The 27,828-nt window shown below is 41.7% G+C and overlaps 1 long non-coding RNA gene across 1 annotated transcript; it reads left to right on the top strand.

Annotated features, from left to right (window-relative positions):
- The first annotated feature begins 1,738 nt into the window (after nt 1-1,738).
- Nucleotides 1,739-27,674, top strand: LOC132638820 (uncharacterized). Its single transcript, XR_009581924.1, has 3 exons — nt 1,739-1,947; nt 26,475-26,540; nt 27,458-27,674. It is a non-coding gene; the product is annotated as an uncharacterized LOC132638820 (long non-coding RNA).
- Nucleotides 27,675-27,828: the final 154 nt, after the last annotated feature.

A 27,828-nucleotide genomic window follows, 5' to 3' on the forward strand; every position in this document is an offset into this window, starting at 1 on the left:
GGGTCGACGAAGATGTACCATGATATCAGATGCCTATATTGGTGGGACGGTATGAAAAGAGATATAGCAGAGTTCGTTGCTCAGTGTCCAAATTGCCAGCAGGTTAAGATTGAGCACCAGAAGCCCGGTGGGCTATTGCAGGAGATGGAGATACTGACGTGGAAGTGGGAGATCATTAATATGGACTTTATTACAGGTTTACCTCGCACTCCACGGAGGTACGACTCCATTTGGGTTATCGTTGATCGGCTGACAAAATCAGCTCACTTTCTTCCAGTCCGGACTACATACTCAGTTGAAGATTATGCCAGGCTATATATTAAGGAGATTGTGAGACTACATGGAGTTCCTGTGTCTGTTATTTCCGATAGAGGTGCCCAGTTTACAGCTAAGTTCTGGAGATCGTTTCAGGAGGGATTGGGGACCCAGGTGAGCCTGAGTACAGCCTTCCATCCCCAGTCCGACGGACAGGCCGAGCGCACTATTCAGACATTGGAAGATATGTTGCATGCCTGTGTTATTGATTTCAGGGGTAGCTGGGACGACCATTTACCGCTTGTTGAGTTTGCGTATAATAACAGCTACCACTCCAGTATTCAGATGGCACCATATGAGGCTTTGTATGGCAGGAAGTGTAGATCACCGATCGGTTGGTTTGATGTTGGGGAGACTGAGTTGATTGGCCCAGATGTGGTCCAGCAGGCCGTGGATAAGGTGAAACTTATTCGAGAAAGATTGTTGGCAGCCTAGAGCCGACAGAAATCTTATGCCGATAAGCGACGTCGACCGTTAGAGTTTTAGATTGGCGATTGGGTGTTCCTGAAAGTGTCACCGATGAAAGGTGTTATGCGATTTGGCAAGAAAGGAAAGCTCAGTCCAAGATATATTGGGCCCTATCTGATTATTCGCAAAATAGGCAAGGTGGCCTACGAATTGGAATTGCCAGCTGACTTGGGAGCGGTACACCCGGTATTTCATGTTTCTATGCTTCGTAAGTGTATTGGTGACCCTTCCAGAATCTTTCCTGCAGTTGATATGCAGGTCACAGAGGAGTTATCTTATGAAGAGCAGCCTATAGCCATATTGGATCGTCAGGTAAGAAAGTTGTGGAATAAGGATGTGGCTTCGGTTAAAGTGCTGTGGCGGAATAATAACCGCGAGGAAATGACCTGGGAGGCTGAGGAGCAGATGAAGAAAAAGTATCCTCACCTATTTCCAGTACCTTCAGGTAATCCAATTTCTATGTTTGACTATATTTAATTGTGAATCATTCGTATATGATGGCTATAAAAGAAACTCCCCCGAATTTGAGTAAGATCCGTAGCATTAATCCAACATTCGAGGACGAATGTTCTTAAGGGGGGGAGGATGTTACGCCCCGTATTTTTATACATTGGAACAACCCGGATGAACTATGATAATTTAAGGCCAAGATTATTCCGGGATTTGAAGTCGGGACTTTTGATCATTTGATTTTATTTTGAGATATAAGTTATATATGAAATTGATGGCATTGAACACTTAGGAAAAATTGGGACCAAAATCTATAATATTGGAATTTAAAATGTTGTACAAGAATGCCATGGTGGCCATGTAAATGGGATTGGACCCACACATTGTGTGGCCAAATTTAATTGGTCCAACACATTAAGTGGGCCAAAGTTAATATAGACATTTTGAGGGACTAAATAGATGACTAAGTAGTCATCTTCTCTCATTTTTCAACACTTACAAAATATCAAATATTGAGAGCTCCACCTCCCCCCACTGTTTTCGGCCAAGGCAAGAGCAAATCAACCCCCATTTTTAGCTTCTCTAAAATTGATTCCTTGGTGTAGATCAACTATATTGAAGTCCCTAAGTAGCGTGGAAGAGTTGTTTGAGTCATCCAACCACTAGTTGTGCCCAATTTCAAACCCTAACTATTGAAGGAAGTGAATAACAAAGGTAAGATTTCATCTTGTTTATGTACTGTGAATCTTGTATGCCTATAGTAGTAGGTTAAAAAGGATGAATATCATGAAATATGGTGTGTTGGAAGTGAGTTGGGTGTGTGGTGCTTGAGCCGTGTAAATGGGTGTTTGTTGTGTTGTGTTGAAATTATGAATTAATGCCTAGTTAGTTTATTATGATCATTGTAGGGTGAAGAACGATTGAGAATCATCCATATATGTACGTTTGTAGTGTTGGACGAAACGGGTCACATTATATGACAATGGACGAATTAATATCGCTTAATGTTTTAGTCGTCGTCGTTGTGAATTCTATGTTGGAAATAAACGTTTATTAACTCAAATTGATATTGTAATTGTTGCGGACTGATTTGGGTGCTATTGTACATTTAATGTGAATTATTTATTGATGAGAATAGCTTTGTTAGAATGTGAAATTTTGGGTACAACTCATGGTTTGGAAATGAGGAGCATGATATAGGGGTGTCTCGGGTTGGGGGCTGAATTCGGCTGAATTGGAGAAATAATTTGGGTTGTTGGGAATGTTGTATGAATTGCTTAGAATGTCTTTAAATATTGTTAGTATGTGGGCGTATAAGCGTCGATTTTGGCTTGAAGGTAAGCCGTCGAAACAAATAATTGGAAAGTTGTGGGAAGATGTAAAAGAAAGCTAAAAATGTTGTTTTGCCCTTCGAATTGGTTATCGATGTTACTAGGATGGTTATTGTGGTTGTTGTTGTTGATTTTGAGCGAGTTAAATTCTCGGGGTAGCCTATTTACAGGGGAAATGCTGCCCGGATTTCTGTAGAATTAAGGGCGAAATTGGAATTTAATGCCCAAAAAGTCTTTAGCTAATGTTTGGCATTTTATGGCTTGTTTGTAGACCTTGGGCAGCCCGAATCATAGGTTGGGCTTAGCTTGAGTTGGATCATATTGGATAGCGTTTGAGGTATGTAAAGCAACCTTCCTTCTTTTGGCATGCCTTAGTTTCACATAGGCTAGATTAGAGCTTTAAGGGAATTCCAAATTCGAGATCCGAGCATGTTATGATCCATATATATATTCTTTGGCACTCTTATGTATGTTTTTATGAAATATGAACCATGATGTATTTGAAGTAATCGCTTTCCGAAATTCGCATAGAAAATGTTCACTTTAAGGAATTTTGTAATCTCTGAATGCCATATTTTTCGCATAGAGGCTCGGATCGCTCCAATAATTTTTATAGGAGTTTGCTTGATGTATAATGGGTATGTTTTTCATAGGCGGGCTCAGTTTGGGTCTATACTCGTCCGTGGGTCCCGCGACGCCCTTTTTGTAAATTCGACAACTTTGAATCAAAAAGTGATAATTATTATTCCGATTTCGAATATGACTATTTTACTTATCCTCCGGATTTATAATAATGATTTTATGCATATGATTCCTCACTACTCCGCTCGTGCCTACTATGATATCGTTCGCCGGTTCCCGGGCCGGTTCTGTTGTCGTGCGCTTTTTGATACATTCCGGTGTTATGCTGTGTTTATGGTTCACCGTGCTCCTCGCTTGAGGGCCGGGTTCCACTTATGTTTGGCGTTATGCTGTGTTTGGCGTTATGCTGTGTTGTGATGTGTGACGGGGATTCGGAGATTTGAAACTTTCTGGTGTTATGCTGTGTTGTGGCGCCATCGACAGGCGGGCGACCACATTTTCCAGTGCCCTATGCATAATTTATACTTTGGAAATAAACATTTTGATATGTATTATTTTCTATATATCTGATTCGATTATTATTCAGATTTATTTCTGTACCTTCTGCTTTGCATACTCAGTACATATTTCGTACTGACCCCCTTCTCCGGGGGCTGCATTTCATGCCCGCAGGTACAGACGCACAGCCTGGTGATCCACCTGTTTAGGACACCCTTTCTGCTATTCGGAGTGCTCCTCTCTTTCCGGAGCTTATACTTTTGGTATATATATTTATTAGTGCATTTGTATATATTCATTCATGGGTACGGCTGGGCCCTGTCCCGTCATACGATTCTGTCGGTCTGTTTAGAGGTCTGTGGACATGTTTGTGGGTTAGGGTCTTTCTGTATGGATGTATGTACATGTCGTTTGGGCGATCCCATACGCCGAGGCGGCCGGTCCGCAAACGTTGTTTGGGCGATCCTATACGCCGAGGCGGCCGGTCCGCATATGTTTATATATTGCTTGGTTAGCCCTGTGTGGCTTTTGTTGGTATTTTCTGCGTGCAGGGTATATTGGATAGTCCGTAAAACAAAGGAAACTCTGCCGAAATTTTCTGGAAATTACCTAAATTTGAAATAAAGTCTTGTCGGCTTCCGCCATATACTAGAATGAGTTGATAGAATTTGAGATAATATTTGATAGATGGGTTCGGGTGCCCAGATCGGGCACTAGTCACGGCCTACGGGGTTGGGTCGTGACACGCGGGCTCACACACCGTTCCTATATGGACGGGCAGTCTATACACCGTTCCTATTGGGACGGGCAGGATTACACCGCACCTATATGGTCGGGCAGTTTACTTACAGATATTTACTTGTTTTTTTTTTTAAAGTTAGCATGCATGGCATCCTCCCTAAAGGGCATTCAGATGTACAGATTACCCTTTTACCCCATGATACGCTCAGATAGAGTTACACCGTACCTACATGGTCTGGCAGTATTACACCACACCTACATGGTCGGGCAGTTTACTGAGATTTCTATATGTTACTTCTAGAGGTAAAGTTAGCTTACTGCCTTAAGAGGCAAACAGAGGTACAAGTTATGATCCTACTATACACTATTATCTATGTCTTCTACCATGATCTTATGATTATTATTCTTGCCTTACATACTCAGTACATTGTTCGTACTGACCCCTCCTCTTCGGGGGCTGCGTTCATGCCGCGCAGGTACACCCAGATGAGCCACAGCTATCATAGAAGATGTTCCAGCGGAGTTGGCAGGCTCCATTTGCTCTGGAGTGCTGCCGAGTCAGAGTTTAAGAGCCATGATGTTTGTTTGATGTTAGAGACTTTGCAGACAGAGTTGTGGGTATAGAATGTCAGAGTTGTAGACGGCTTTGTCAGTCAGCATGTTATTATGTCTCATGTCACGGGTCCTATATGATGATATACTTTACTTATGAAAAGAAAAAAAAAATTGGAGAGCTTACCATGTATTTTGTTTTTAATTGATTCAAGGGTTTATATATGTAATAAGAGTCAGCGGGTTCGCTCGGCTCTAGATACGGGGTCGGGTGCCCATCACACCCTAGTAAAGTCGGGGTATGACAAAGTGGTATCAGAGCAGGTCGGTCTAAGGGTTGTCTGCAAAGTCGTGTCCGGTAGAGTCCTGTTTATGGGTGTGAAGCCGGCCACATTTATAAACAGGAGGCTGCGGGGCATCTAGGAAATGTTGACCTTCTTTCAGTCTCAGATCGTGCGATAGAGCCAAGTCATAGGAAATAAGATTCCTTATACTAACCGTCGATTTTTTCAGACGTCTAGTAGCGACGGAAAAAGGCGAATGACGATGTGGCAAGTCGTAGAGGTAAGACTGGATATTTGTTCTGTTACCCAGAACTGGAAGTCCTGGACGGCGGGAATATGTCATATAGCTGTATATTCTATAAGGCATTGTAGATATTTGTTACGCACAGATCTTAAATAGTAGGAATGGTAAAGGAGATTCTACTAGAATGGATATGCTTAATAAAAGGAAACATGGAAAGGAGATGCCACAAACAGGCAATAAACGGGATGTGTGGTTCTAGAGGACCTATGGGTCTAGTGTGGTGATGAAGGTGCGATCACTACTATCGGGAATCTGGAAGGCCAGGACGGACAATAGTCATAGGCACAGATGAAAAGTGAGCATTGGGAATCGAAAGGGGTAAAATAGTAATTATAAAGGAAAGGACGTGTTACGAAAATGTCTCGGGACATGTAAGACTTCGACTCGCCCCAGAACATGTGACAAAGGTCATCCGACGAAGCGGACACGAAAATATCAGTATTAAGGCATCGAATTTTATCGAAGTTTCAAGGTTAAGCGTGCTCAGGCGGGAGGATGGGTGACCCCCCTGGGAAGTATGGAAAATAAGGAGACCAGAGGGCACGGAAGGGTGAACGGTAAGAAATCGCAGTGAAAGAAAAGTAGGAAAATCTAGTGAGGGGAAACCCCGAGAGAAGCTATCGACAAGACACGAGACTACTTGGGCCAAAAATTTAAAAGATAGGTGTGAGAAGGGATAGAGTGTGGCAATATGGATCAAAAGGGAAAAATGTGGAGTTTGAGGACCGATTCCAATAAGTAGGGCCAAAGGAATAGCTCAGGAGCTTTAGAACTCATATGAAGAAATAGCAAGAAAAAGAAGGTACTCGAAGGCGGTTAGTGTATAAGGAGCCCCCAAAAGGGGGGGGGGGGGGGGAGACCATATTATATTAAGACCTAAAAGGAAATTGCAACACTATCAAGTGTCAGAAAAGGAAATTTATTAGCTTGGAATCAGAGTTTAAAATATGTCGGCATGTCGCAAGAATACTTGAGAGAAGAGTAGAAGCGAAATAACAATGAGTATACTAAGAGATAGACCTGAGGATAAAGAAATAACCTACGGCTACATTGAATCGTTAAGTAAGGATTGTGTACTAAGACATGGCCTCCATTAAGGTGCAGTGACGAGACAATAATAGAAAAGGAAGGACCCGGAAAGAACAAGGATAATGAGGTGACATAGTGAGTTAGAAAAACCTACGACATGGAACGGTGACTCATGAAAGGCCAAGGAGTTCGATTATAAGGAAAATAAGGTAAAGGATAAGGAACGGGCATAATGGAAAGAGTAGCTATAAAAAGAAACCCATGACATGGAATGAGGACTCATGTAAGGATCCAGGAGTTTGATAGTAAGGAAAGTAAAATAACGGATATGGAGTGGACATGGAGAAAAGGGTAACTATAAGGGAACCCCCTCCCGAAGTGCTACAAGACCCCACAAGGTTAGTTGAACATTCCAGGACGAATGTTCTAAAGGGGGGGAGGATGTTATAGCCCGTATCTTGTGTGTTTGGAAATTCCAGGTCGTCGTGGAAAGTTAAGGGCGAGACCATTTTCAAAACTTATTTTTGTATACAAGTTGGTTATGAATATTATTGGACGGAAATATTGAGAAAGGTTAAGAGCAAAAAGGAGAAATTACAAAATGGTAAATGGTGGACAAAATAAAAATAAGACATATGGATAAAGCTTATGAGATAAGGTAAGTGGCCATCTTTTTTTTATGAAAATTTCAAGAAAATGAAGGAAAACTCTAGGCAAAGAAAGAAAGGGAGGCATGTGGTTATTTCATATTAAGTGGGGACTAAAGTGTAAAAAATAAGACACTTGGTCTTCTTTGACCAAGTGAGAAAATTCAAGAAAAATCAAGAAAAAAGAAGAAAATTCTAGAGAGGGAACAAGGGGACATGTAAACATACTTGAGGGACCTAAGTACAAATATATAAAGGTGGTGGAGGATATATATATATATATATATATATATATATAGTCATGTTTTAATTTAACAAATTTGGAAGAAGAAATAACAAAAAGAAGAAGAAGAGAAGAGGAGAGTGGGTTCGGCCATGGCTTCAAAATTTAGCCATGGAAAATTGATGAAGAAAAATTATTTTATCCTAGTTTTCCTACCTAATGGAAGGTCCTCTACAACATGGAAGAGTTGTTGGAGCAAGAAAATCCTCCACTTGGACAAATCCATAACCTTGACTAAGAGGAAACTTGGAAGGAAAAGGTAAGAATTTAACCTTCTTTTATATGTTATGGGTGATTATGAGTGTTGTAGAATGAAGAAATCCATGAAATTCATGAAATATGCATATGTATGGTGTTTGGCCGAAAATGTGTTGCATGGTATAGAAATGATGAATTAATTTTATGTAGTATGTTGGTTGTTGTTATAATGTATAGAAATGGATGAAAATTCATGAGGATATGTGTGTAGTTGTTGTGACCGAGAATGATGTTTTTTGGTAGATTCTATGATGAATGAAGAGGATTTAAGGGGTTAGAAATGAAGTTGTGCTTGTTTGAGGATTATGGAAAAAGTTAGTGTGATATTGGTATGGTTTCTTATATGTGATAATGTGTAGGATATAAATGTAATGCATGAACTTGGAAGTGAGGCATTTGTTTGGAAGGTTGTAAGTTGGGTTGTGGTGATTAAATTTGAAAGATGGAATTATGTTATTATTGTTTTAGTTAAATTTGGAAGGTGTTGGATGAAGTAGTATGTTGATTGGATCGTTTTGAATATCATATGAATTGATTTAAATTGAATTGAATTGAATTGAATTGAATAGAATAGAATTGAATATTGAAGTGTTGCTAGAATACTTGTTGGTATTGTTGGTAGTTTGGCCGGGTTGAATTCCCGGATTGTTGTTGATTGAAATTGGCCAAGATAGATTCTTGGGGACGATGTATTTACAGGGGAGATGCTGCCGAAATTTCGGCAGACAAAGTGTTACTTTAAGAATTCAATCCTAAATGCTCTAATCAAGTTTGGTAAATGTGACCAAATTGTAGATTTTGGCGAATTTGCAACTTAAATTTGGAGGAGCAGAAGGAGCGGAAAAGGTATGTAAGGCTTCACCCTTCCTTCTATGGCATGTCTTAGACGTAATATGTTGGATATGAGCCTCGAGGATAACTCTACCCTCCAAAATCCGCACCTAAAGTTTCCCCTTTTTCATTCAGAGGAATTGAATTAGAAATTGTGTAAAATGTTGAAAGAACTTCCTAAATCTCTAGAACTCGCTTAAATAGGACCCGACTAACCTAAATCCCTCACAAGTAATGTCATGACATGTAACATATATAAATTTGGTACGCCGCCTCATTTGACCCGAGGTGGGCCCATTGTTCCCGAATTTTCCTTATCGTTCCGTTTATCAAGTGACAGGTACTATGACTATTCTAATGAGAATATTTCTATGATAATAATGATAATGATGATGTAAGGAAGAGAATATGTCCATGATAAGTATGACAAGAATGATTCCATGACTAAGAGCCTTAAGTCGAGAATTCTAGGTGAGTATGAAAGTGTCCAACTAGTTCTATTCCTTGGTTATGACACTATCTTCTAAAGATTCCAAAGCAGATGAATTGATTTCCATGACATCCATGATTTCATTCTATGTTTCTTTCAGCATTATCCTCCGTTGATAGTCTCGCCTTAAAATATTCGTTCCTTCAAGGTGAGACAAAGCGATCCCGGTTATTCCATAATGTAATCGGAGGTCACCGACCTTACGTCACTCCGATGGATACATGATTTTCTTTGGGTTCTCATGCATGATTTATACTTAAGTATTTTTTTTAAATAACACCGCGCCGCCCAATGGACGGCCGGGCAGATATACACACCACTATAGTGGGCAGCTTATACCCCGGACGCGGGAGGCCTGGACGCGGGCTCACACACCGTTCCTATATGGACGGGGAGTCTATACACCGTTCCTATTGGGACGGGCAGGATTACACCGCACCTATATGGTCGGGCAATTTACTTACAGATATTTACTAGTTTTTTTTTTAAAGTTAGCATGCATGGCATCCGCCCTAAAGGGCATTCAGATGTACAGATTACCCTTTTACCCCATGATACGCTCAGATAGAGTTACACCGTACCTACATGGTCGGGCAGTATTACACCACACCTACATGGTCGGGCAGTTTACTAAGATTTCTATATGTTACTTCTAGAGGTAAAGTTAGCTTACTACCTTAAGAGGCAAACAGAGGTACAAGTTATGATCCTACTATACACTATTATCTATGTCTTCTACCATGATCTTATGATTATTATTCTTGCCTTACATACTCAGTACATTGTTCGTACTGACCTCTCCTCTTCGGGGGCTGCGTTCATGCCGCGCAGGTACACCCAGATGAGCCACAGCTATCATAGAAGATGTTCCAGCGGAGTTGGCAGGCTCCATTTGCTCTGGAGTGCTGCCGAGTCAGAGTATAAGAGCCATGATGTTTGTTTGATGTTAGAGACTTTGCAGACAGAGTTGTGGGTATAGAATGTCAGAGTTGTAGACGGCTTTGTCAGTCAGCATGTTATTATGTCTCATGTCACGGGTCCTATATGATGATATACTTTACTTATGAAAAGAAAAAAAATATTTGGAGAGCTTACAATGTATTTTGTTTTTAATTGATTCAAGGGTTTATATATGTAATAAGAGTCAGCGGGTTCGCTCGACTCCAGATACGGGGTCGGGTGCCCATCACACCCTAGTAAAGTCGGGGTGTGACAGAGGCGCATTGGCTCCCCGTGAAGCCATACAAACCGTGTACCAATGAACCGCATGTCACGACCCTTCTTGTTAGAACCCGTATTTGTGTACAGTGGAATAATCCGGATTTAATTATGATAAGTTAAGGACAAAAAAATTATTTTGGGATACAAAGTCGGGATTCTTGACCTTCGATTTTATTTTGAGATATATGTGGTGCATGAATTTATTGGTATGGAACAATTAGGAAAATTTGGGACCAAAAGTGATAAAAATTGGAAGATAAAAATTATCCACAATTTCCATGGTTGGCCCAAACAAATGGTGTTCAATTTTAATTGGTCCACCACATTGTGTGGGCCACAAGCAATAAGAGATATTATGGGGACTTAAAAAGATGACCTTAAGTCATCTCCTCACCATTCTATACTTAGCAAAAAAACAAAAAAAACAAAACAAAAGTGGAAGAACCAAGGGGGAGCTCACGGCTAGGAGCAAGAAAACCAACCCCCATTTCTTTGCCTTCAAAAATTAATTTCTTGGTGTTAACCCACTATATTGAAGTCCCTAAGTAGCGTGGAAGAGTTTTTTGGGTCATCTAACCATTCATTGTATCCAATTGCAAACCCTAGGCTATTGTAAGGTTGAAGAAGAAAAGGTAAGATTTGATTTTGTTTTTGCGTTATGAAGGTTATATCCATGTTGTAGTATGTTATAATGGAGGAAAATCATGAAATATGAAATGTTGGAGGTGAGTTGTGTATGTGGAGCTTGAGCCGTGTAAATGGGTGTTGTTGTGTTGTGCTTGAAATTATGAATTAATGCCTAGTTAGTTGATTATGATCATTGTAAGGTGAAGAACAATTGAGAATCATCCATATATGTATATGTGTAGTGTTAGCCGAAAATGGGTCACCTTATGTGCCAAGAATTGAATTAGTATCGCTTATTGTTTAGCCGTCGTCGCCATGAATTCTATGTTGGAAATGAAAGTTTATTGACTCAAATTGATGTTGTAAATATTGCGGACTGATTTGGAAGTTGTTGTACATTTAATGTAAATTGTGTATTGATGAAAATAGCATTGTTAGAATGTAAATTGTAGATACGAACCATGATTTGGAAATGAAGAAAAAGTTAGGGGGGCTGTCTCGGTTAGGGGCTGTTTCGGGTAGCTTGGGAAAATTTATGGATTGTTGGAAAAATTGTATAAATTGCTTAGAATGTCCTGAAATGTTTTTGGTATGGGTTCGGGTTAGTATGTGAGCGTATAAGCGTCGATTTTGGCTTGAAGGTAAGTCGTCGAATTGAATTTATGAAAGTTGATGAATGATGGAAAAGAGAGCTATTATTGTTGTATTACCTTTCGGATTGATTATTAATGTTGTTAGGTTGGTTGTTGTTGTTGTTGTTGATTGATACGGCCGAGTTAAATTCTCGGGGTAGCCTATTTACAGGGGAAATGCTGCCCAAATTTCTGTAGAATTAAGGGCGAAATTGGAATTTAATGCCCAAAAAGTCTTTAGCTAATGTTTGACATTTTATGGCTTGTTTATAGATCGTGGGCAGCCCGAATCATAGGTTGGATTTATCTTGAGTTTGGATCGTATTGGAGAGCGTTTGAGGTATGTAAAGTAATCTTCCTTCTTCGGCATGCCTTAGTTAAAATAGGCTATGATATAAGCCTCGAGGAAACTCTATTCTCACAATCCGAGCATGTTTATGAATCGCATTTGTTCTTTGGCATCCTTGCCTTGTCATGGCAAAACATTGATCCTTATGTTCTTGGAATCCATAACTTGTAAAGATTACATGAAAGCTGATTTTTGTTTTAAAGTTCATTCTTTAGCGATTCCAAAACTTCAAACGCTCAAATTTCCTCAGAAACGCTCGGATTGCTTTGAAATTTTCGTAGGAGTTTGTATGATATAAAATGAGTATGTTTTTCATAGGCGGGCTCAGTTCGGGCCTATACTCGTCCGTGGGTCCCGCGACGCCCTTTTGGTAATTTCGGTAACTTTGGGGAAAAAATGTTGTAATTATTGTTCCGATTTCAAATATGACTATTTTACTTATCATTTGGATTTATGATGATGATTTTATGCATATGATTCCTCACTACTCCGCTCGTGCCCTATGATATCGTTCGCCGGTTCCCGGGCCGGTTCTGTTGTCGTGCGCTTTGTGATACATTCCGGTGTTATGCTGTGATTATGGTTCACCGTGCTCCTCGCTCGAGGGCCGGGTTCCACTTATGTTTGGCGTTATGCTGTGTTTGGCGTTATGCTGTGTTGTGATGTGTGACGGGGATTCAGAGATTTGAAACTTTCTGGTGTTATGCTGTGTTGTGGCGCCATCGACAGGCGGGCGACCACATTTTCCTGTGCCCTATGCATAATTTATACTTTGGAAATAAACATTTTGATATTTGTTTTTTTGATATGTATTATTTTCTATATATCTGATTCGATTATTATTCAGATTTATTTCTGTACCTTCTGCTTTGCATACTCAGTACATATTTCGTACTGACCCCCTTCTCCGGGGGCTGCGTTTCATGCCCGCAGGTACAGACGCACAGCATGGTGATCCACTTGTTTAGGACACCCTTTCTGCTATTCGGAGTGCTCCTCTCTTTCCGGAGCTTATACTTTTGGTATATATATTTTTATTAGTGCATTTGTATATATTCGTTCATGGGTACGGTGGGGCCCTGTCATGTCATATGATTCTGTCGGTCTGTTTAGAGGTCTGTGGACATGTTTGTGGGTTAGGGTCTTTCTGTATGGATGTATGTACATGTCGTTTGGGCGATCCCATACGCCGAGGCGGCCGGTCCGCATATGTTGTTTGGACGATCCTATACGCCGAGGCGGCCGGTCCGCATATGTTTATATATTGCTTGGTTAGCCCTGTGTGACTTTTGTTGGTATTTTCTGCGTGCAGGGTATATTGGATAGTCCGTAAAACAAAGGAAACTCTGCCGAAATGTTTCTGGAAATTACCTAAATTTGAAATAAAGCCTTGTCGGCTTCCGCCATATACTAGAATGAGTTGATAGAATTTGAGATAATATTTGATAGATGGGTTCGGGTGCCCAGATCGGGCACTAGTCACGGCCTACGGGGTTGGGTCGTGACAGAAGTGGTATCAGAGCGGTTTGTCCTCGGAGTGTCCACAGATCGTGTCTAGTAGAGTCTTGTTTATCGGTGTGTTGTGCACCACATCTATAAACAGGAGGCTACAGGACATTTAGGATGTTGTCTTTTCTTCTGATCTTAGATCGTGCGATAGAACTGTGCTATTAGGATGATTCTGTTTTGATCTGTTGTTGTTTTTCTTTCAGTGATGCCTCCGAAAAAGGCGACGGCCGCCCAGAAGAAAAAGGGCGTAGTAGGAGAGACCAGCCGGGCTCAGAAGGGTACTCGGACCCTTGCTCAGATGATGCGTGATATTACGTCCCGGCAGCCGACTCTGCTACGTCTTCATCGTCAGAGGAGTCTGGAGCAGCTTCACCATTATCTCCAGGGGCCCCAGCTCCCGCGCCTCTAGCTCCTCAGCCAGGGGCGGAGGACAGGACACTGAGAGAGGCTGTGCAGTTATTGACCACTCTGGTAGCGGGACAGGCTCGCAGACGCGGGCGGAGAGATGATGATGATGACGATAGGCGTGACAGCCTGAGGGTTCGAGAGTTTCTATTATGTGGCCTTCCAGAGTTTTACGGGTCTAAGCCCGACGAAGACCCCCATGACTTTATTCGGGGGATGCGGCGTTCACTAGATTTGGTCAGGGCTTCAGAGACTGAGTTTGTTAAGTTGGCTTCGCATAGACTACGGGATGTCGCTGCTCACTGGTATGAGTCCTGGGAGCTATCTAGGGGTGAGGGTGCTTCCCCAGCTACTTGGGACGAGTTCGTGGCTGCTTTTACCCGCCACTTTTTGCCCCCAGAGTTACGGCGGGCGCGGGTTGACCGATTTTTACATCTGCAGCAGAGGGGTCGGAATGTTCGTGAGTATAATATGGAGTTTTATTCTCTGGCCCGGTACGCACCTGCCATAGTAGCAGATATGGCCGATCGGATGCACAGATACGTGATGGGGTTAGACCGCTACTTGATTGATGGCTGTATGGCGGTGGCATTGCAGACAGACATGGATATTGCCCGACTACAGGCTTATGCTCTGGGTATGGAGGACCGACATAGAGCTGATTATTCCAGCAGAGATCGGGATAGGAGGCCGCCCAAGAGGGCCAGATCCGCAGGCTATTCTAGAGATTTCCGAGGCAGACAGCCTCAGCAGCAGCAGCAGAGCAGATATCCTTCTCAGTCATCACGGGGTACACCCCCACAGTTTACCGGCAGGAGATCTGAGGGTGCCGGATATTCAGGGGCAGGCTCGAGCTCCAGGGCTTCAGGTTCACAGTTGGACAGAGGTTCCAGCAGTCAGATGAGGCCACCCAGACCTTTGTGTTCCTACTGTGGGAGACAGCACCCGGGAGAGTGTTTCCGAGCTACGGGTGCATGCTTTGTTTGCGGCCGTCAGGGCCATCAGATGAGAGACTGTCCGGCTAGAGGTGGTACAGGCAGTTCAGCTCAGTCTACCGGGTCAGCCGGTGGTTCATCTTCAGCCTCGGTGGCGATGCGCCCTGCGGGGCGAGGTACTCCAGCACCAGCAGGCCGCGGCAGGGGTCGTGGCGGAGCTTCGGGTTCTAGCGGTCCTTCGAACCGCATTTATGCCTTAGCCAGCAGACAGGACCAGGAGGTTTCGCCTAATGTCGTCACAGGTATATTACTGGTTTTCTCTCGTGATGTGTATGCATTGATTGATCCTGGTTCTACATTATCATTTATATCTCCACTCATTGCTGATAAAATTGGGATAGAATCCGAACCGATAGAGCCTTTTGAGGTAGCTACACCAGTAGGGGATTCTGTTATAGCCAGTCAGATTTATAGAGATTGTTCCGTGATTATCTGTGGCCGCTGCACTAAGGCGGATTTGGTAGAGTTAGATATGATCGAGTTTGACGTGATTATGGGTATGGATTGGCTAGCTTCTTGCTATGCTAATGTTGATTGTCAAAAGAAGATAGTCCGATTCCAATTCCCAGGGGAGCCAGTTATAGAGTGGGCAGGTAATACAGTATCGCCGAGGGGTAAGTTTATTTCATACCTCAAGGCTGAGAAAATGATCAGAAAGGGGTATATTTATCATCTGGTCCGTGTTCATGATTTAGAGGTAGAGGCACCGACTCTTCAGTCAGTCCCAGTGGTTAATGAATTTGTAGATGTATTCGCAGATGAGCTTCCGGGTCTTCCTCCCGAACGGGAGATAGAGTTTGCTATTGATATGTTGCCAGACACTCAGCCTATCTCTATTCCTCCGTACAGAATGGCACCTACAGAATTGAAAGAATTGAAAGAGCAGCTGAGAGATTTATTGGAGAAGGGTTTCATTCGGCCTAGTGCGTCACCCTGGGGAGCTCCGGTATTATTTGTGAGGAAGAAAGTCGTCTCGCTGCGGATGTGCATTGATTATCGGCAGTTGAATAAGGTAACCATCAAGAATAAATATCCCCTCCCCAGGATTGATGATTTGTTTGATCAGCTGCAGGGTGCCAGGTACTTCTCGAAGATAGACCTGCGATCGGGTTACCATCAGGTACGGGTACGAGAGGCTGATATTCCCAAGACAGCATTCAGGACCCGATATGGGCACTATGAGTTCAGAGTTATGTCTTTTGGGCTGACAAATGCCCCAGCAGTATTTATGGACCTGATGAATCGGGTATTCAGACCGTTCTTGGATATGTTTGTGATCGTATTTATCGATGATATTCTGGTTTATTCTCGGTCAGAGGCAGAGCATGCGGACCATTTGAGGACGGTACTTGGCACACTTCGGCACCAGGAATTATATGCTAAATTTTCTAAGTGTGAATTCTGGTTATCTTCAGTGGCATTTCTGGGACATATTATTGGGGCTGATGGCGTCCGGGTGGATACCCAGAAGATCGAGGCCGTAAAGAATTGGCCTAGACCTACGATGCCGACAGAGGTGCGTAGCTTTTTGGGATTGGCTGGTTATTATCGGAGATTCGTGGAGAAGTTTGCTTCAAGTTCAGCGCCTTTGACAAGGCTGACTCAGAAGGGAGCTAAGTTTCAGTGGTCAGATGCTTGCGAGCGTAGCTTCCAGTTGCTGAAAGAGAAGTTGACTACGGCTCCAGTCCTGACTCTTCCGGAGGGTCCAGATGGGTATGTGATTTATTGTGATGCCTCTGGTATTGGTTTGGGATGTGTGTTGATGCAGCACGGCAGGGTGATAGCTTATGCTTCCCGGCAGCTCAGAAAACATGAAAAGAATTATCCTACTCACGATTTGGAGCTGGCCGCGGTCATTCATGCTTTGAAGATGTGGATACATTATTTATATGGGGTTCACGTTGACATTTATACAGATCATAAGAGCCTTCAGTACATCTTTAGGCAAAAGGAGCTGAACTTGCGGCAGCGGAGGTGGTTAGAGTTGCTGAAAGATTATGATGTTGACATTCTCTACCATCTTGGGAAAGCTAATGTTGTGGCAGATGCACTCAGCCGCAAGTCTATGGGCAGCCTAGCAGATGTGCCATCAGAGAGTAAAGAAATGGTTCGCGATATTCATCAGTTGGCTAGTCTTGGAGTTCGCTTGGCTGATTCTGGAGATGTTGGAGTTTCTGTTCGAGGTATGGCTGAGTCCTCTATTACAGAAGATATTAAGCGGCATCAGTATGAGGATCATATTCTGGCACAGTACAGAGACGCAGCTCTGGCACAGGAGAAGACTCCGTTTGAGATTTCACCTGATGGAGTGTTATTTCACTGAGGCAGATTGTGTGTACCTGACGTTGCAGGGTTGCGGCGACAGGTTATGGGCGAGGCACATTACGCCCGATATTCTGTTCACCCAGGGTCGACGAAGATGTACCATGATATCAGATGCCTATATTGGTGGGATGGTATGAAAAGAGATATAACAGAGTTCGTTGCTCAGTGTCCAAATTGCCAGCAGGTTAAGATTGAGCACCAGAAGCCCGGTGGGCTATTGCAGGAGATGGAGATACCGACGTGGAAGTGGGACATCATTAATATGGACTTTATTACAGGTCTACCTCGCACTCCACGGAGGTATGATTCTATTTGGGTTATTGTTGATCGGCTGACGAAATCAGCCCATTTTCTTCCGGTTCGGACCACCTATTTAGCTGAGGATTATGCCAGGATTTATGTCAGGGAGATTGTACGACTTCATGGAGTTCCTGTGTCTGTTATTTCCGATAGAGGTGCCCAGTTTACAGCTAAGTTCTGGAGATCGTTTCAGGAGGGATTGGGGACCCAGGTGAGCCTGAGTACAGCCTTCCATCCCCAGTCCGACGGACAGGCCGAGCGCACTATTCAGACATTGGAAGATATGTTGCGTGCCTGTGTTATTGATTTCAGGGGTAGCTGGGACGACCATTTACCGCTTGTTGAGTTTGCGTATAATAACAGCTACCACTCCAGTATTCAGATGGCACCATATGAGGCTTTGTATGACAGGAAGTGTAGATCACCGATCGGTTGGTTTGATGTTGGGGAGACTGAGTTGATTGGCCCAGAAGTGGTCCAGCAGGCCGTGGATAAGGTGAAACTTATTCGAGAAAGATTGTTGGCAGCCCAGAGCCGACAGAAATCTTATGCCGATAAGCGACGTCGACCGTTAGAGTTTCAGATTGGCGATTGGGTGTTCCTGAAAGTGTCACCGATGAAAGGTGTTATGCGATTTGGCAAGAAAGGAAAGCTCAGTCCGAGATATATTGGGCCCTATCTGATTATTCGCAAAATAGGCAAGGTGGCCTACGAATTGGATTTGCCAGCTGACTTGGGAGCGATACACCCGGTATTTCATGTTTCTATGCTTCGTAAGTGTATTGGTGACCCTTCCAGAGTCTTTCCTGTAGATGACATTCAGGTCACAGAGGAGCTATCTTATGAGGAGCAGCCTATAGCCATATTAGATCGCCAGGTAAAAAGGTGGCGGAACAAAGATATGGCTTCTGTTAAAGTGCTGTGGCGGAACAATAACCGAGAGGAAATGACCTGGAAAACTGAGGAGCATATGAAGAAGAAGTATCCTCATTTATTTTCAGAGCCTACATGTAATCCAATTCTCTATTTGACTATGTTGTTTGATAAATGAATCGTTGATCAATGATTGTATTGTTGTGATAGTTAGTAAGGAAACTCCCCCAAATTGTTGTATGATCGGTAAGGTTAATCTGACATTCGAGGACGAATGTTCTAAAGAGGGGGAGGATGTTAGAACCCGTATTTGTGTACAGTGGAATAATCCGGATTTAATTATGATAAGTTAAGGACAAAAAAATTATTTTGGGATACAAAGTCGGGATTCTTGACCTTCGATTTTATTTTGAGATATATGTGGTGCATGAATTTATTGGTATGGAACAATTAGGAAAATTTGGGACCAAAAGTGATAAAAATTGGAAGATAAAAATTATCCACAATTTCCATGGTTGGCCCACACAAATGGTGTTCAATTTTAATTGGTCCACCACATTGTGTGGGCCACAAACAATAAGAGATATTATGGGGACTTAAAAAGATGACCTTAAGTCATCTCCTCACCATTCTATACTTAGCAAAAAAACAAAAAAAACAAAACAAAAGTGGAAGAACCAAGGGGGAGCTCACGGCTAGGAGCAAGAAAACCAACCCCCATTTCTTTGCCTTCAAAAATTAATTTCTTGGTGTTAACCCACTATATTGAAGTCCCTAAGTAGCGTGGAAGAGTTGTTTGGGTCATCTAACCATTCATTGTATCCAATTGCAAACCCTAGGCTATTGTAAGGTTGAAGAAGAAAAGGTAAGATTTGATTTTGTTTTTGCGTTATGAAGGTTATATCCATGTTGTAGTATGTTATAATGGAGGAAAATCATGAAATATGAAATGTTGGAGGTGAGTTGTGTATGTGGAGCTTGAGCCGTGAAAATGGGTATTGTTGTGTTGTGCTTGAAATTATGAATTAATGCCTAGTTAGTTGATTATGATCATTGTAAGGTGAAGAACAATTGAGAATCATCCATATATGTATATGTGTAGTGTTAGCCGAAAATGGGTCACCTTATGTGCCAAGAATTGAATTAGTATCGCTTATTGTTTAGCCGTCGTCGCCATGAATTCTATGTTGGAAATGAAAGTTTATTGACTCAAATTGATGTTGTAAATATTGCGGACTGATTTGGAAGTTGTTGTACATTTAATGTAAATTGTGTATTGATGAAAATAGCATTGTTAGAATGTAAATTGTAGATACGAACCATGATTTGGAAATGAAGAAAAAGTTAGGGGGGCTGTCTCGGTTAGGGGCTGTTTCGGGTAGCTTGGGAAAATTTATGGATTGTTGGAAAAATTGTATAAATTGCTTAGAATGTCCTGAAATGTTTTTGGTATGGGTTCGGGTTAGTATGTGAGCGTATAAGCGTCGATTTTGGCTTGAAGGTAAGTCGTCGAATTGAATTTATGAAAGTTGATGAATGATGGAAAAGAGAGCTATTATTGTTGTATTACCTTTCGGATTGATTATTAATGTTGTTAGGTTGGTTGTTGTTGTTGTTGTTGATTGATACGGCCGAGTTAAATTCTCGGGGTAGCCTATTTACAGGGGAAATGCTGCCCAAATTTCTGTAGAATTAAGGGCGAAATTGGAATTTAATGCCCAAAAAGTCTTTAGCTAATGTTTGACATTTTATGGCTTGTTTATAGATCGTGGGCAGCCCGAATCATAGGTTGGATTTATCTTGAGTTTGGATCGTATTGGAGAGCGTTTGAGGTATGTAAAGTAATCTTCCTTCTTCGGCATGCCTTAGTTAAAATAGGCTATGATATAAGCCTCGAGGAAACTCTATTCTCACAATCCGAGCATGTTTATGAATCGCATTTGTTCTTTGGCATCCTTGCCTTGTCATGGCAAAACATTGATCCTTATGTTCTTGGAATCCATAACTTGTAAAGATTACATGAAAGCTGATTTTTGTTTTAAAGTTCATTCTTTAGCGATTCCAAAACTTCAAACGCTCATAATTTCCTCAGAAAAGCTCGGATTGCTTTGAAAATTTTGTAGGAGTTTGTATGATATAAAATGAGTATGTTTTTCATAGGCGGGCTCAGTTCGGGCCTATACTCGTCCGTGGGTCCCGCGACGCCCTTTTGGTAATTTCGGTAACTTTGGGGAAAACAAATGTTGTAATTATTGTTCCGATTTCAAATATGACTATTTTACTTATCATTTGGATTTATGATGATGATTTTATGCATATGATTCCTCACTACTCCGCTCGTGCCCTATGATATCGTTCGCCGGTTCCCGGGCCGGTTCTGTTGTCGTGCGCTTTGTGATACATTCCGGTGTTATGCTGTGATTATGGTTCACCGTGCTCCTCGCTCGAGGGCCGGGTTCCACTTATGTTTGGCGTTATGCTGTGTTTGGCGTTATGCTGTGTTGTGATGTGTGACGGGGATTCAGAGATTTGAAACTTTCTGGTGTTATGCTGTGTTGTGGCGCCATCGACAGGCGGGCGACCACATTTTCCTGTGCCCTATGCATAATTTATACTTTGGAAATAAACATTTTGATATTTTTTTTTTTGATATGTATTATTTTCTATATATCTGATTCGATTATTATTCAGATTTATTTCTGTACCTTCTGCTTTGCATACTCAGTACATATTTCGTACTGACCCCCTTCTCCGGGGGCTGCGTTTCATGCCCGCAGGTACAGACGCACAGCATGGTGATCCACTTGTTTAGGACACCCTTTCTGCTATTCAGAGTGCTCCTCTCTTTCCGGAGCTTATACTTTTGGTATATATATTTTTATTAGTGCATTTGTATATATTCGTTCATGGGTACGGTGGGGCCCTGTCATGTCATATGATTCTGTCGGTCTGTTTAGAGGTCTGTGGACATGTTTTTGGGTTAGGGTCTTTCTGTATGGATGTATGTACATGTCGTTTGGGCGATCCCATACGCCGAGGCGGCCGGTCCGCATATGTTGTTTGGGCGATCCTATACGCCGAGGCGGCCGGTCCGCATATGTTTATATATTGCTTGGTTAGCCCTGTGTGACTTTTGTTGGTATTTTCTGTGTGCAGGGTATATTGGATAGTCTGTAAAACAAAGGAAACTCTGCCGAAATTTTTCTGGAAATTACCTAAATTTGAAATAAAGCCTTGTCGGCTTCCGCCATATACTAGAATGAGTTGATAGAATTTGAGATAATATTTGATAGATGGGTTCGGGTGCCCAGATCGGGCACTAGTCACGGCCTACGGGGTTGGGTCGTGACACTTCTAGAGGGCCGCGACGAGTGCCCGGTGCTAGCCCAGCCGGGCACCCCTTGGCTTGCTCTTACCCTTACATCTAGGTGAGCCACACAGTTAAACATATAATTCTATTAATTCATCATGCTAGTCCCATTGGACAACCATACCTTTATATAATCACTGGAATCTATGCCAAATCAATGTACATGAGCCGCCAAGGCAGTCAAAATGATATACAAAACATAGGCCGACAAGGCCAGACATACCTAACCATATACACATGTCTACAAGCCTCTAAGGAGAGTATATCGTATTACATAGACAGGACCCCACTATGCCCATAATTATGTACACAAAAGAATAATTACCCAAAAGCTATAGCTCCGAATGAAATGGAGCTCCGCTATGTAGTCCCTGAGAATGTGGCTATGGATCAAGTCTGTCTCCCTGAGCACCTGAGGGCATGACGCAACGTCCACAAACAAAAGAACGTCAGTACGAAGAATGTAGTGAGTACGTAAAGCATGATCAATATCAATGTAGAAACATAATAAGCAACATGAAAAATAGCACAGGATGGGAGATAGTAATATCATCGTCATAGGCACTTACTTGCCTTTCATAGGAACTTTCCGTTTCTAATGCGTATCGTGTACATACATCCATATCTGTATCCATAATCGTATCCGTTCCATATTTGTAATCGTATTCGTATACATACCCTTGTTCATATTCATATAGTATCATATTCGTATTCGTACTCTTATCTATATGATATACATAATCATATCATATACATAGCATTTACATAGCATACCCGACCATGCAGGATCGCTGTTTCATACATACTTGGCCAGCCAAGGCTCAAGGTTACACATACCTGGCCCTACCAAGGCTTCAGGGATTCATCTACCTGGCCCTACCAAGGCGTCAGGGTTATCCGTACCATTTGCAGAGGTGTGCGCGCATTACATAATCATATACATACTTATTTACATATCCTACCCGGCCTCATAAGCTCGGGGTTCCATAATAACCATACATAGATGCATATGCATAATAGCTTATAAGAATCTTTACTATTATCATTACTATCGTAGTCGTCATCGTTATCATCATCACTATTACCATTATAGTCGTCATCAATGTCAGCATCACTATTATTGTCGTTCATTACATCTATATTATAGGCTTACTCGTCATATGAGGAACTTAGTACAATCGTAGCGTATCAAGAATCGTGAGCTTGCAAGCTCGGAAGATCAAATCATTTGAAAGATATCATAGTCTTATAGAATATTTAGACGTTTGGCCAAAGAACCATGCCTTATGAAAGAAGGGTTAGCCTTACATACCTTTCCGTTCAACTATTTACCACTTGCACGTTCTCCTTCAACTCTCGCGTTTCTATCTTCATTAAAGTCATACTATCATTAGAAATTGATAGCTAGCATGCATGACTAAAACTAGAGAAAATCGGACAGCATCTCCTTCATTTATACGACATTCCCCCATAGCGTAGATCAACTCCCAAACGTCAATAATACATTCACAATACTATAACGATAGTCATTATTCGTCCACATTATCCATATTCTAGACTTACTTTCAATCATACATATCCATGGCCATAACGCACGATGACGTCCATTCTCATACATTGCTAATCTCATGTTCTCAACATCATTTATAACATATTTAGATCACAACACATCAAGAATCGTAACTCAATTTAAGTTATTACTCAAAATAGCACTACTCCACATTCATGACCCATTTTTCTATATCCTTCTACAATCCAACTATTTCAACCCTCAAATACCTTAAACAACATAGAAATACCATAAATCTTACCTTAGATGTCGTAGGAACAAGCCTTGGTTAATACTACTCCACTTGAGCAAAAACCCTAGTTCATCTCCATTGGGATTTCTTGGCTTGAATGATCTCCAATGGGTTTCCTTACACTTGATTCACTTGGTTTATGTTGTTGATCACTAATAATCCTTGAATTCTTGTGGAATAAGTGTAGAGAGATGTTTTAGAGAGAAGGGGTGAAATGTGGAAATGAAATAATAAACTTGGTCCCCTTTTTAATAACCCCAAAATCTGATCTGAAATGAACAGTCGTCGAAAGTGCAACAGTGGTCGTAAACTCAGTTTAAGGTTTGTATTCCAGTTTACGAGGCCGTATTTCGTGGACGTATTTAATCATAATAGAACCAGAAAGTCAGGCTGAGACATGGTGATTTACGAACACAGTTTACGGGCCGTATTTCAGTTTACAGTCCGTATTTCAAGTCATCTTTAACCATTCAAGCACTTGACAGAAATTTGAAGTTTTGGAAGTTGAAATACGACATGGAAGTTTACGACCCGTAAACTACTTTACGGTCCGTATTTCATTTTACGATCAGCTGGCCAAGGTGCAAATCTGCAACTTTCCACATTTTCAGAACCTATAGTTAGTCATCATGGAGCATAACCTATCTCTTATTGCAATTGCCTTTGGAATCTTACTTAGGGTCGTGAAACGTCATTCCCTTCTTATTAAAACATCGTATATGCTATGCCCTTTGTTAGCCTATCCACTGTACGTTCGCGGGGAAATTTTCAAGGTGTAACATTCTCCCCCCTCCTTTTGGAACATTCGTCCTTAAATGTTAAACACTCGGGATCCTGCGAATGTTTCGCCAGAGTTTCCCCTATAATTTGGCACTACCAACCTGTCACAACAACCCATAATATCATCGCCTCACAGGGCTATGTCACAATATCAACATATCTATGGCCACACACGACCAAAAGCATGAAAAGTAAGCATATATACCTTATATCGTTGGTGTTTCATCTTGAATCTCTTCTGGGGGTTGGAATAAATGCGGGTATCTGGATCGCATACTTTCTTTCGCTTCCCATGCCATTTCCTCTCGTTTACTACTCCTCCATAGAACCTTAACTTAGGTCACCTCTTTGTTTCTAAGCTTCCGTACTTGCCTATCTAATATGGCAATGGGTACCTCTTCATAAGTAAACTTTTATGTCACTTGCACATCACTTATTGGCACGATCTTAGTAGGATCTCCAACACATTTCCGAAGCATCGTAACATGAAAAACTGGATGGACTGAATCCAAATCCGGAGGTAAATCTAGCTCGTAGGCCACTTTGCCTATCTTCCGTACAATCTCGTAAGGTCCAATGTACCGGGGACTAAGCTTCCCCTTTTTTCCAAATCTCATGACGCCCTTCATTGGCGACACTTTCAAGAATACCCAATCTTTAACCTGGAACTCCAAGTCCCATTGACGATTATCCGCATATGACTTCTGACGACTTTGAGCTGCTAATAACCGACCTTGTATTAGCTTGAATTTCTCTAAGGCTTGCTGGACCAAGTCTGGCCCTATCAGTTTAGTTTCTCCTGTCTCGAACCACCCAATTGGGGATCTACACTTTCGCCCATATAAAGATTCATACGGTGCCATTTGAATGCTAGAATGATAACTATTGTTGTAAGTGAATTCAATGAGTGGAAAATGATCGTCCCAATTACCTCAAAAGTCTATCATACACGCCCGCAACATATCTTCAAGAGTCTGGATGGTGCGTTCAGCTTGCCCATCTGTCTGCGGGTGAAATGCCATGCTAAGGCTCACTTGGGTCCCTAAACCCTCTTGGAAAGACTTCCAAAAATTGGCTATAAACTGAGTCCCTCTATCAGAGATAATAGATACTGGAACACCATGGAGTCTCACTATTTCCTTCAAATAAAGCCTTGCATAATCTTCTGCCACATACGTCGTTCTGACTAGTATGAAATGAGCTGACTTAGAGAGTCTATCCACAATCACCCATATGGAATCGTACTTACGTTGAGAACGAGGTAAGCCTGTAATGAAGTCCATGTTAATCACTTCCCATTTCCAATTGGAATTTCTATGGCTTGCAACAATCCACCCGGCTTTTGGTGCTCGATTTTCACTTGCTGACAGTTGGGACATTGAGCTACGAATTTGTTAGAACCCGTATTTTTGTACAGTGGAATAATCCGGATTTAATTATGATAAGTTAAGGACAAAAAAATTATTTCGGGATACAAAGTCGGGATTCTTGACCTTCGATTTTATTTTGAGATATATGTGGTGCATGAATTTATTGGTATGGAACAATTAGGAAAATTTGGGACCAAAAGTGATAAAAATTGGAAGATAAAAATTATTCACAATTTCCATGGTTGGCCCACACAAATGGTGTTCAATTTTAATTGGTCCACCACATTGTGTGGGCCACAAACCATAAGAGATATTATGGGGACTTAAAAAGATGACCTTAAGTCATCTCCTCACCATTCTATACTTAGCAAAAAAAAAAAAAAACAAAACAAAAGTGGAAGAACCAAGGGGGAGCTCACGGCTAGGAGCAAGAAAACCAACCCCCAATTCTTTGCCTTCAAAAATTAATTTCTTGGTGTTAACCCACTATATTGAAGTCCCTAAGTAGCGTGGAAGAGTTGTTTGGGTCATCTAACCATTCATTGTATCCAATTGCAAACCCTAGGCTATTGTAAAGTTGAAGAAGAAAAGGTAAGATTTGATTTTGTTTTTGCGTTATGAAGGTTATATCCATGTTGTAGTATGTTATAATGGAGGAAAATCATGAAATATGAAATGTTGGAGGTGAGTTGTGTATGTGGAGCTTGAGCCGTGTAAATGGGTGTTGTTGTGTTGTGATTGAAATTATGAATTAATGCCTAGTTATTTGATTATGATCATTGTAAGGTGATGAACAATTTAATGCCCAAAGAGTCTTTTAGCTAATGTTTGGCATTTTATGGCTTATTTTTAGATCGTGGGCAGCCCGAATCATAGTTTGGACTTAGCTTGAGTTGGATCATATTGGAGAGCGTTTGAGGTATGTAAAGCAACCTTCCTTCTTTTGGCATGCCTTAGTTTCAAATAGGCTAGATTAGAGCTTTAAGGGAATTCCAAATTCGAGATCCGAGCATGTTATGATCCATATATATATTCTTTGGCACTCTTATGTATGTTTTTATGAAATATGAACCATGATGTATTTGAAGTAATCGCTTTCCGAAATTCGCATAGAAAATGTTCACTTTAACGAATTTTATAATCTCTGAATGCCATATTTTTCGCATAGAGGCTCGGATCGCTCCAATAATTTTTATAGGAGTTTGCTTGATGTATAATGGGTATGTTTTTCATAGGCGGGCTCAGTTCGGGTCTATACTCGTCCGTGGGTCCCGCGACGCCCTTTATGTAAATTCGACAACTTTGAATCAAAAAGTGATAATTATTATTCCGATTTTGAATATGACTATTTTACTTATCCTTCGGATTTATAATAATGATTTTATGCATATGATTCCTCACTACTCCGCTCATGCCTACTATGATATCGTTCGCCGGTTCCCGGGCCGGTTCTGTTGTCGTGCGCTTTTTGATACATTCCGGTGTTATGCTGTGTTTATGTTTCACCGTGCTCCTCGCTCGAGGGCCGGGTTCCACTTATGTTTGGCGTTATGCTGTGTTTGGCGTTATGCTGTGTTGTGATGTGTGACGGGGATTCGGAGATTTGAAACTTTCTGGTGTTATGCTGTGTTGTGGCGCCATCGACAGGCGGGCGACCACATTTTCCAGTGCCCTATGCATAATTTATACTTTGGAAATAAACATTTTGATATGTATTATTTTCTATATATCTGATTCGATTATTATTCAGATTTATTTCTGTACCTTCTGCTTTGCATACTCAGTACATATTTCGTACTGACCCCCTTCTCCGGGGGCTGCGTTTCATGCCCGCAGGTACAGACGCACAGCCTGGTGATCCACCTGTTTAGGACACCCTTTCTGCTATTCGGAGTGCTCCTCTCTTTCCGGAGCTTATACTTTTGGTATATATATTTATTAGTGCATTTGTATATATTCGTTCATGGGTACGGCGGGGCCCTGTCCCGTCATATGATTATGTCGGTCTGTTTAGAGGTCTGTGGACATGTTTGTGGGTTAGGGTCTTTCTGTATGGATATATGTACATGTCGTTTGGGCGATCCCATACGCCGAGGCGGCCGGTCCGCATATGTTGTTTGGGCGATCATATACGCCGAGGCGGCCGGTCCGCATATGTTTATATATTGCTTGGTTAGCCCTGTGTGGCTTTTTTTGGTATTTTCTGC

This window comes from Lycium barbarum, chromosome 1 (assembly GCF_019175385.1).
Source record: "Lycium barbarum isolate Lr01 chromosome 1, ASM1917538v2, whole genome shotgun sequence".
Lineage (NCBI taxonomy): Eukaryota > Viridiplantae > Streptophyta > Magnoliopsida > Solanales > Solanaceae > Lycium > Lycium barbarum.